We start from the raw sequence: 12,624 nt of genomic DNA, 5'->3' as shown, positions 1-12,624 counted from the left end.
GACTGCCGAAAATGGTGCTGGAGTTAGATGTTGTTGCCCTTTTCAATCTGGTTTTTTTGTAAACCTGATGAACAATTAACCCTCGTGCTTTTGTATAGTTTGTAAGCTAGAGTTAGATGTTCCTGCCCTTTTCAACTCGGCTGTGACTGTCATATTTTCTTTGAAACAAGGCAAATGGCTTGCCATTCGTTTAATTTAGAGTGAAATATTATAACAAATCCAAACCAAGGGAAATAACATAGCTCTCGCCGGCTACTTGAGCTCACTGTGCATTACAGAAGCCAAGTGATTAGCCCCCACCAGCACCCACAAACATGCGGCCTTGGTTCGCTCGCCGTGCGCGGTGCGCCGCCCTCTTGCGTTGTCAACGTCATCAACAACCGAGAGGAACAAGGAGATGACTGTATGTGGAGAGGATGACAGTAGGGACCTACCAGCGTCATGGCAGTACGCAAGCAAGTGCCTCTATAGTACAAGCCCAAAAATATGGTTTCTCCTAATTGGTTGGACATCTGGGGCTCACGCCATTGTCAACGTAGTCAATAAACGAGAGAATTACACTATGAGCGGCTGACACCAGGGACCCAGCAAGTCGCGCAGTTTTTTTTGAGGAACAAGCAGTTGTTATTTATACTAGTTTTAGCGACGGATCAGGGTAACAACGGGGCTGTGCGGGGGCTGTGGCCCATCTAGCCAGGGTTTTATTTATGTTTACCACATCATGAGCCTACTTGTATTTTTTTCTTGCTGAAAATGGCTAGCCCAGTACTATTTTTTTTAAGAAATGCCCAAACAAGGCCTACTTGCTTTATCGGCCCTGCTGGGCTGCAAATCTTTCAAGACAAGGAGAGTTTTATTCGGTTTGCCCAGAAATGGGCTGTACATTTTTAAAACACATCAAACCGGGAATTAGTTTCAATTTTTTTCATTACAAGATCTTAAATTCCATTGATTTTTATGCGTGGACAATTATTTGGATTTTATATTTATATAAATTATTTTTCAAAATAGTTTGAATGTGAATCGATATTTCTGGATTAAAAATAGTTGACCGCATGGAAATATGCAAAATTTCGTATACTTTTTAACCATGGCCACAATATGGGGTGTGATGCTAACAAAAAGAAGATGGGCTCCAAAAAAATTCTTACGAATTAGCAAATGGGCTGTACATTATTAGAAATAATGGCAGATGGGATGTATGCTATTTTCCACAGATTTAAGGCTGACTTGTGCGCCTACTACAGGTTGACACGTATGCTTTCATTAAAAAAAGGTTGACGCACACGCAATGCCCTGTCAACTTAGTCAACACACAAGAGAAGTGACTGTTGGATGTCCATCCAACGGCTGTCGTGCTTCTTCAATCTCCGCTCTTCATGCTCAAGCCGCTCAAACAAGCGCCGGCGGGACTGCCTGCTCCCTCCTCCCGCGGCCGGCTATGCTGCCGCGCAGGCCTCACGGCCCCACCATACTCCCATCGCTGGCCTAGCCATCCCTCTACTCACCCACACCTGATGTTATTCTCCGGCGACGGCAGACAAACCAGTAAACCCTCGTACTCCTTCGCGTGGGAAACAACTACCGAGTATTCCCTGGCTCCGTGTCGTTCCCTTCCTAGGCCTCGCCGTCGTCCACCGCCCTGGTGCTCTCGGCATGGCCTGTTCAACGTGGTCAATGAACAACATCCATCGGAACTGGACTGTACGTGGAGAGGCTGACAGCTGGGTCCACGGCCGCACGCAAGGAAATTCCTCCTTATTATGCGCAAAATAATGATTCCTCCACCTGACAGCTAGGACCCACAGGAAGGGCCTCTGTATTTCACGAAAAAAACGTTCCCCCCGCTGACAGGTTGGACCCACCGGCTATATCTTCGCACGCAAGGAAGTGCCTCCTTATTACGCCCAAAAAAATGAATACCCCCTTGCTAGCTGGGAACCACCATATTGTTGGGCTGACTTGTGGGCCTACTAAGTTGACAGGGACGGACAGCTTTGTCAACTTAGTCAATACTCCAATGACCGTATGATGTCCACCCAACGGCCATAGTGCTTCTTCAACCTCTGGTCTTCTTGCTCCAGCTGCCCAAAGCAGCGCTGGCCGTGCCGCCTGTTCCTGCCTCCCGTGGCCGGATGTGCTACCGCGGAGGCCTCACCGCCCCCATACTACTACCACCACTGGCCAGGCCATCCCTCCACTCACCCACACCCCCTGTTATTCTGTGGCGACGACAGACTCACACCATAGTCGAACCAGTGAACACTCGTACTCCTCTCTGCGTGGGCATCCACTGCCGCGTCTTGCACGGCTCCACGTCGTCCCCTTCCTAGGCCTTGCCGTCGTCCACTGTCGTGGTGCTCTCGGCACGGCGTGGTCAATGTGCTCAACGACCGACTTCCATCGGAAGAGTATTGTACGTGGAGAGGCTGACAGCTGGGTCCACGACAGCCGCAAGGAAGTGCCTCCTTATTACACGGAAAATAATTATTCCTCCACCTGACAGTGGGGACCCACTGGACAGGCCACCAGTATTTTGCGAAAAAATTATTTCCCCCTGACTGTTGGGACCCACCGGACGGGCCACCGTATTTCGCGAAAAAAACGTTCCCCCCGCTGTCAGCTCGGACCCACCGGAAGTGCCTCCTTATTACGCACAAAAAAAATGAATACTCCCCCGGCTAGCTGGGACCCACCTTGCTGGGAGACTGACTTGTGGGCCTACTAAGTTGACGGGGATGAAGGGCTTTGTCAACTTAGTCAATATGAATGATTCTAGCTCTAGTGACCGTATGATGTCCATCCAACGGCCGTAGTGCTTCTTCAACCTCTGGTCTTCTTGCTCCAACCGCCCAAAGCAGCGCTGGTCATGCCGCATGCTACTGCCTTCCGTGGCCGGCTGTGCTACCACAGAGGCCTCGCTGCCCCCTGCTACGTCTTGATCTTGCGTTGGTTTTCCTCGAAGAGGAAGGGATGATGCAGCAGAGTAGCGTAAGTATTTCCCTCAGTTTTTGAGAACCAAGGTATCAATCCAGTAGGAGCCCACGCTCAAGTCCCTCATACCTGCACAAAGCGATAGCCACTCACAACAAACGCGATTAGGGGTTGTCAAGCCCTTCACGGTCACTTACGAGAGTGAGATCTGATAGATACAATATTTTTGGTATTTTTGATACAAAGATGCAAAGTAAAAAGTAAAAGCAAAGTAAATAGCAAAACAATATAAAAGTGATGGAGATTGATATGATGAGAATAGACTCGGGGGCCATAGGTTTCACTAGTGGCTTCTCTCAAGAGCATAAGTATTCTACGGTGGGTGAACAAATTACTATTGAGCAATTGATAGAATTGTGCATAATTACGAGAATATCTAGGCATGATCATGTATATAGGCATCACGTCCGTGACAAGTAGATCAAAATGATTCTGCATCTACTACTATTACTCCACTCATCGCCTCTATCCAGCATGCATCTAGAGTATTAAGTTAAAAATAGAGTAATGCCTTAAGCAAGATGACATGATGTAGAGAGATAAATTTTGCAATATGAAATAAACCCCATCTTGTTATCCTCGATGGCAACGATACAATACGTGCCTTGCTGCCCCTTCTGTCACTGGGTAAGGACACCGCAAGATCGAACCCAAAGCTAAGCACTTCTCCCATGGCAAGAACTACCAATCTAGTTGGCCAAACCAAATGGATAATTCGAAGAGACTTGCAAAGATAACCAAACATGTAGAAGCCCTCCGTGATGACGGCCCTCTTCCGGTGGAGCTCCGGAACAGGCCCCAAGATGGGATCTCGTGGATACAGAAAGTTGTGGCGGTGGAATTGGGGTTTGGGCTCCTGTTCTGATCGTTTGGGGTACGTGTGTATATATAGGAGGAAGGAGTACGTCGGTGGAGCACCGAGGGGCCCACAAGGCAGGGGGTGCGCCCTAGGGGGGTGCCCCCACCCTCGTGACCACCTGTTTGATCCCTTGCAGTAGGGTCCAAGTCTCCTGGATCACGTTTGGCGACAAAATCACGTTTCCGAAGATTTTATTCTGTTTGGACTCCGTTTGATATTCTGTTTATCCGAAACACTGAAATAGGCAAAAAACAACAATTCTGGGCTGGGCCTCCGGTTAATAGGTTAGTCCCAAAAAATAATATAAAAGTGGAAAATAAAGCCCAATATAGTCCAAAACAGTAGATAATATAGCATGGAGCAATCAAAAATTATAGATACGTTGGAGACGTATCAGGCATCCCCAAGCTTAATTCCTACTCGTCCTCGAGTAGGTAAATGATAAAAAGAGAATTTTTGATGTGGAGTGCTACTTGGCATAATTTCAATGTAATTCTTCTTAATTGTGGTATGAATATTCAGATTAGAAAGATTCAAGACAAAAGTTTATATTGACATAGAAAATAATAATACTTCAAGCATACTAACAAAGCAATTATGTCTTCTCAAAATAACATGGCCAAGGAAAGTTATCCCTACAAAATCATCTAGTCTGGCTATGCTCCATCTTCCCCACACAAAGTATTTAAATCATGCACAACCCCGATGACAAGCCAAGCAATTGTTTCATACCCTAACTTTTTCAAAACTTTTCAATCTTCACGCAATACATGAGCATGAGCCATGGATATAGCACTATAGGTGGAATAGAATGGTGGTTGTGGAGAAGACAAAAAGGAGAAGATAGTCTCACATCAACTAGGCGTATCAATGGGCTATGGAGATGCCCATCAATAGATATCAATGTGAGTGAGTAGGGATTGCCATGCAACGGATGCACTAGAGCTATAAATGTATGAAAGCTCAACAAAAGAAACTAGTGGGTGTGCATCCAACTTGCTTGCTCATGAAGACCTAGGGCAATTTGAGGAAGCCCATCATTGGAATATACAAGCCAAGTTCTATAACGTAAAATTCCAACTAGTATATGAAAGTGACAACATATGAGACTCTCTATATGAAGAACATGGTGCTACTTTGAAGCACAATATATGAGACTCGCTATATCATGGTGCTACTTTGAAGCACAAGTGTGGAAAAAAAGGATAGTGGCATTGCCCCTCTTTTTGGGCCTTCTTTTTTTCTTTCGCCTTTTTTGGGACAATGCTCCATTGAATGAGGATCATCACACTTCTATTTATTTACAACTCAATGGTTACAACTCGATACTAAAACAAAGTATGACTCTATATGAATGCCTCCAGCGGTGTACCGGGATATGCAATGAATCACGAGTGACAAGTATGAAAGAATTATGAACGGTGGCTTTGCCACAAATACTATGTCAACTACATGATCATGCTAAGCAATATGACAATGATGTATATGTCATGATGAACTAGATGGTGGGAAGTTGCATGGCAATATATCTTGGAATGGCTATGGAAATGCCATAATAGGTAGGTATGGTGGCTGTTTTGAGGAAGGTATATGGTAGGTGTATGATACCGGCAAAAGTTGCACGGTATTAGAGAGGCTAGCAAGGGTGGAAGGGTGAGAGTGCGTATAATCCATGGACTCAACATTAGTCATAAAGAACTCATACACTTATTGCAAAAATTTAGAAGTTATCAAAGCAAAGTATTATGCGCATGCTCCCAGGGGGATAGATTGGTAGGAAAAGACCATCGGTCATCCCCGACCGCCACTCATAAGGAAGACAATCAATAAATAAATCATCTCCGACTTCATCACATAACGGTTCACCATACGTGCATGCTACGGGAATCACAAACTTCAACACAAGTATTCTATAAATTCACAACTACTCAACTAGCATGACTTTAATATTATCACCTCCATATCTCAAAACAATTATCATGCTTCAATCTTTTCTTAGTATTCAACACACTCAAGTTTCACAAATCTTGAATACCAAGCATATTATTATTAGGCAAATTACCATGCTATTAAGAGACTCTCAAATTAATTTAAGTGAAGCATGAGAGATCAATAGTTTCTTTAAAACATATCCACCACCGTGCTCTAAAAGATCTAAGTGAAGCACATAGAGCAAAATTATAACGCTCAAAAGATATAAGTGAAGCACATAGAGCAAAATTATCTAGCTCAAAAGATATAAGTGAAGCACATAGAGTATTCTATCAAATTTTAATTCATGTATGGCTCTCTCAAAAGGTGTGTACAGCAAGGATGATTGTGGCATACTAACAAACAAAGACACAAATAATACAAGACGCTCCAAGCAAAACACATATCATGTTGGTGAATAAAAATATAGCTCCAAGTAAATTACCGATGGAAGTGGACGAAAGAGGGGATGCCTTCCGGGGCATCCCCAAGCTTTGACTTTTTGGTGTCCTTGGATTATCTTGGGGGTGCCATGGGCATACCAAAGCTTAGGCTCTTGTCACTCCTTGTTCCATGATCCATCAAAAGAATTCACCCAAAACTTGAAAACTTCACAACACAAAACTCAAAATAGAAAACTCGTGAGCTCCGTTAGCAAAAGAAAACAAAATACCACTTCAAGGTACTGTAATGAACTCATTCTTTATTTATATTGGTGTTAAACCTACTTTATTCCAACTTCTCTATGGTTTATAAACTATTTTACTAGCCATGGATTCATCAAAATAAGCAAACAACACACGAAAAACAGAATCTGTCAAAAACAGAACAGTCTGTAGTAATATGTAACTAGCGCAAGATCTGGAACCCCAAAAATTCTAAAATAAATTTCTGGACGTGGGGAATTTATCTATTAATCATATTCAAAAATAATTAACTAAATATCACTCTTAAAATAAAAATGACAGCAGTTCTCGTGAGCGCTAAAGTTTCTGTTTTTTACAGCAAGTTCAACAAGACTTTCCCCAAGTCTTCCCAACGGTTCTACTTGGCACAAACACTAATTAAACACAAAAAACACAACCAAAAAACAGGCTAAATAATTTATTTATTAGTAAACAGGAGCAAAAATCAAGGAATAAAAATAAAATTGGGTTGCCACCCAACAAGCGCTATCGTTTAACGCCCTTAGCTAGGCATAACGAGCAAGAATAGATCTAGGTATTGCCATATTTGGTAGGTAATCCATAAGTGGCTCTCATGATAGTTTCATATGGTAATTTTATTTTCTTTCTTGGAAAGTTTTCCATGCCCTTTTTTAATGGAAATTGAAATCTAATATTCCCTTCCTTCATATCAATAATCGCACCAACTGTTCTAAGGAAAGGTCTACCAAGAATAATAGGGCAAGAAGGATTGCAATCTATATCAAGAACAATGAAATCTACAGGCACATAATTCCTATTTGCAACAATAAGAACATCATTAATTCTTCCCATAGGTTTCTTAATAGTGGAATCCGCAAGATGCAAGTTTAGAGAGCAATCATCAAAATTACGGAAATCTAGTAAATCACACAAAGTCTTGGGAATAGTAGAGACACTAGCACCCAAATCACACAAAGCATAAAACTGATGATCTTTAATTTTAATTTTAATAGTTAGTTCCCACTCATCATAGAGTTTTCTAGGGATAGAAACTTTCAGCTCAAGTTTTTCTTCATAGGATTGCATCAAGGCATCAACAATATGTTCGGTGAAGGCTTTATTTCAACTATAAGCATGTGGAGAATTTAGCATGGATTGCAACAATGAAATACAATCAATCAAAGAGCAATTTTCTTAAATTCCTTGAAATCCAATATAGTGGGTTAAGCAACATCTAGATTTTTATTTCTTTCAATCCCACTTTCATCAATTTCATCATTAAGATCTAAACACTCCGAATTTTTAGAACGCCTTCTAGGTAAAGGAAGATCATATTCAGTTTCATCAAGATTCATATTGCAAAATAACGATTTAATTGGAGACACGTCAATAACTTTTAGATCTTCATATTGATTTTCATAGGTATTGGAAGAACACCCTTTAATAAAGGCATCTTTGGAAGCACGCATCCTAGCGGTTCTTTCCTTACACTCATCAATTGAAATTCTCATGGCTTTTAGAGACTCATTAATATCATGCTTAGGTGGAATAGATCTAAGTTTCAAAGCATCACCATCAAGAGCAATTCTATCAACGTTCCTAGCCAAATCATCAATCTTAAGCAATTTTTCTTCAATCATAGCATTGAAATTCTTTTGCGAAGAAATAAATTTTTTAATATTAGATTCAAAATCAGAGGGCATCTTATTATAATTTCCATAAGAGTTGTTGTAGGAATTCCCATAATTATTAGAAGGATTACTAGGATATGGCCTAGGATTAAAATTCCCTCTATAAGCGTTGTTACCAAAATTATTCCTACCAACAAAATTCACATCCATAGATTCATTATTATTCTAAATCAAAGTAGACAAAGGCATATCATTAGGATCAGAAGAAACACTCTTAGTAGCAAATAATTTCATAAGTTCATCCATCTTTCCACTCAACACATTAATTTCTTCTATCGCATGCACTTTTTATTAGAAGTTCTTTCAATATGCCATTGAGAATAATTAACCATAATATTATCTAGGAGTTTAGTAGCATCTCCTAAAGTGATTTCCATAAAAGTGCCTCCCGCGGCCGAATCTAAAAGATTTCTAGAAGGAAAATTCAATCCAGCATAAAAAATTGTATAATCATCCACAAATTCAAACCATGAGTAGGGCAATTACGTAACATTAATTTCATTCTCTCCCAAGCTTGTGCAACATGTTCATGATCAAGTTGTTTATAGTTCATTATATCGTTTCTAAGAGAGATGATCTTAGCGGGAGGAAAATACTTAGAGATAAAAGCATCTTTGCATTTGTTCCATGAATCAATACTATTCTTAGGCAAAGACGAAAACTAAGCTTTAGCACGATCTCTAAGCGAAAAAGGAAATAGCTTCAATTTAACAACATCATTATTGACATCTTTTTTCTTTTGCATATCACATAAATCAACGAAGCTATTCAGATGAGTAGCGGCATCTTCACTAGGAAGGCCGGCGAATTGATCTTTCATAACAAGATTCAACAAAGCAGTATTAATTTCACAAGATTCAGCATCGGTAAGAGGAGCAATCAGAGTGCAAAGGAAATCATTATTATTGGTATTGGTGAAGTCACACAATTTGGTATCATCTTGAGCCATCACGACAAACAAGAAATCTAACACACGAGCAAACAAAAAGCAAGCGGACAAAAAGAGGCAAATAGAGAGGGAGGATAGAGAGAGAGAGGGCGAATAAAACGGCAAGGGTGAATTGTGGGGAGAGCAAAACGAGAGGCAAATGGCAAATAATGTAATGCGAGAGATAGGGATTGTGATGGGTACTTGGTATGTTGACTTTTTGCGTAGACACCCCGGCAACGGCGCCAGAAATCCTTCTTGCTACCTCTTGAGCTTGCGTTGGTTTTCCCCGAAGAGGAAGGGATGATGCAGCAGAGTAGCGTAAGTATTTCCCTCAGTTTTTGAGAACCAAGGTATCAATCCAGTAGGAGCCCACGCTCAAGTCCCTCGTACCTGCACAAAGCGATAGCTACTCGCAACCAACGCGATTAGGGGTTGTCAAGCCCTTCACGGTCACTTACGAGAGTGAGATCTGATAGATAGAATATTTTTGGTATTTTTGATATAAAGATGCAAAGTAAAAAGTAAAATCAAAGTAAATAGCAAAACAATATAAAAGTGATAGAGATTGATATGATGAGAATAGACCCGGGGCCATAGGTTTCACTAGTGGCTTCTCTCAAGAGCATAAATATTCTACGCTGGGTGAACAAATTATTGTTGAGCAATTGATAGAATTGTGCATAATTATGAGAATATCTAGGCATGATCATGTATATAGGCATCATGTCCATGACAAGTAGATCGAAATGATTCTGCATCTACTACTATTACTCCACTCATCGACCGCTATCCAGCATGCATCTAGAGTATTAAGTTAAAAACAGAGTAACGCCTTAAGCAAGATGACATGATGTAGAGAGATAAATTCATGCAATATGAAATAAACCCCATCTTGTTATCCTCGATGGCAACGACACAATATGTGTCTTGCTGCCCCTTCTGTCACTGGGTAAGGACACCGCAAGATCAAACCCAAAGCTAAGCACTTCTCCCATGGCAAGAACTACCAATCTAGTTGGCCAAACCAAACGGATAATTCGAAGAGACTTGCAAAGATAACCAATCATGCATAAAAGAATTCAGAGAAGATTCAAATATTATTCATAGATAGACTTGATCATAAACCCACAATTCATCGGTCTCAACAAACACACCGCAAAAAGAAGATTACATCGAATAGATCTCCACGAGAGAGGGGGAGAACTTTGTATTGAGATTCAAAGAGAGAGAAGAAGCCATCTAGCTACTAACTATGGACCCGAAGGTCTGAGGTAAACTACTCACACTTCATCGGAGGGGGTAGGATGATGTACAAGCCCTCCGTGATGACGGCCCTCTTCCAGTGGAGCTCCGGAACAGGCCCCAAGATGGGATCTCATGGATACAGAAAGTTGCGGCGGTGGAATTAAGGTTTTGGCTCCTGTTCTGATCGTTTGGGGGTATGTGTGTATATATAGGAGGAAGGAGTACGTCGGTGGAGCACCGAGGGGCCCATGAGGCAGGGGGCATGCCCCCCACCCTCGTGACCACCTCTTTGATCCCTTGCAGTAGGGTCCAAGTCTCCTGGATCACGTTTGGCGAGAAAATCACGTTTCCGAAGATTTTATTCCATTTGGACTCCGTTTGATATTCTGTTTATCCGAAACACTGAAATAGGCAAAAAAACATCAATTCTGGGCTGGGCCTCCGGTTAATAGGTTAGTCCCAAAAATAATATAAAAGTGGAAAATAAAGCCCAATATAGTCCAAAACAGTAGATAATATAGCATGGAGCAATCAAAAATTATAGATATGTTGGAGACGTATCACCCCCTGCTATTCCCACCGCTGGCCAGGCTCGGCGACGGCAGCCTCACACCGCAGCCGAACCAGTGAACCCTCATAGTCCTCTCTGCGCGGGCTTCCACTGCCGCGTTGTCCCCTTCCTAGGCCTCGCCGTCGTCCACCGCCGTGGTGCTTTCCGCGCGGCGTGGTCAATGTGGTCAAGGAACGACTTCCATTGGAAGAGTACTGTACGTGGAGAGGCTGACAGCTGGGTCAACGGCCACAGCCCAGTTTTTTTGTGATTTGCCAAGTAAGTCACTTTGTTAGGCCTGTTGGGCTGCAATTCTTTTAAGACGGGGAGAGCTTTCATTCGGCCGGCCGAGAAAATGGCCCATCAGTAATGAGAAATGGTTTGTACATTTTTAAAACACATGAAATCGGAAATTAGTTTCAAATATCTTTTTTTTCATTTCAAGATTTGAAATTACATTAACTTTTATGGGTGGAGAATTTTTTGGATTTTATATTGATATACATTTATTTTTAAAATCAGTTTGAATGTGAGTCGAAATTTTGGGATTAAAATAGTTCGGACCACACCGAAATGTGCAAAATTTCGTATAATTTTTTAACAGTTGCCATAATATGGGTTGTCATGCTAACTAAAAGAATACGGGCTCCAAAAAAAAACCTTAAGAATTAGCAAATGGGCTGTAAATTATTAGAAATAATGGCAGATGGGATGTATGTTGTTTTCCACAGATTTAAGGCTTTCCTAAAAAAGGTTGACGCACAAACACTGACTGTTGGATGTCCATCCAACGGTCGTCGTGTTTCTTCAATCTCTGCTCTTCCTGCTCCAGCCGCTTAAACAAGCGCCGGCGGGACTGCCTGCTCCCTCCTCCTCACGGTCGGCTGTGCTGCCGCGCATGCCTCACCGCCCGACCGTACTCCCATCGCTGGCCTAGCCATCCCTCTACTCACCCACACCTGTTGTTATTCTCCGGCGACGGCAGACGAACCAGTAAACCCTCGTATAGTCGTACTCCCCTCCACGTGGGAAACAATTGCCGAGTCTTCCGTGCCTCCGTGTCGTCCCCTTCCTAGGCCTCGCCGTCGTCCACCGCCCTGGTGCTCTTGGCGCGGCCTAGTCAACGTGGTCAACGACCGACATGCATCTGAAGTGGACTTTACGTGGAGAGGCCGACAGTTGGGTCCACGGCCGCACGCAAGGAAATGCCTCCTTATTACGCGCAAAATAATGATTCCTCCCCTGACATCAGGGACCCACCGAAAGGGCCTCTGTATTTCGCAAAAAAAATGTTACCGCCGCTGACACCTCGGACCCACCAGCTATATCTTCGCACGCAAGGAAGTGCCTCCTTATTACGCTCAAAAAATGAATACCCCCTGCTAGCTGGGACCCACCTTGGTTGGAGGCTGACTTGTGGGCCTACTAAGTTGACGGGGACGGAGGGCTTTGTCAACTTAGTCAATATGCACGATTCTAGCTCGAGTGACCGTACAATGTCCATCCAACGGCCGTAGTGCTTCTTCAACCTCTGGTCTTCTTGCTCCAGCCGCCCAAACCAGCGCCGGTCGTGCCTCATGCTCCTGCCTCCCGTGGCCGGCTGCGATGCGGCGGAGGCCTCACCGCCCCCTACTACTCCCACCGCTGGCTAGGCCTTCCCTCTACTCACCCACACCCCTTGTTATTCTGCGGCAACGGCAACCTCACACCACAGCGAACCAGTGAACCCTCATACT

The sequence above is a fragment of the Triticum dicoccoides genome, chromosome 3A (genome assembly GCF_002162155.2).
Source record: "Triticum dicoccoides isolate Atlit2015 ecotype Zavitan chromosome 3A, WEW_v2.0, whole genome shotgun sequence".
In the NCBI taxonomy this organism is placed as follows: domain Eukaryota; kingdom Viridiplantae; phylum Streptophyta; class Magnoliopsida; order Poales; family Poaceae; genus Triticum; species Triticum dicoccoides.
The sequence above is the reverse complement of the archived record's forward strand: the minus strand, read 5'-3'. Positions refer to the sequence as shown.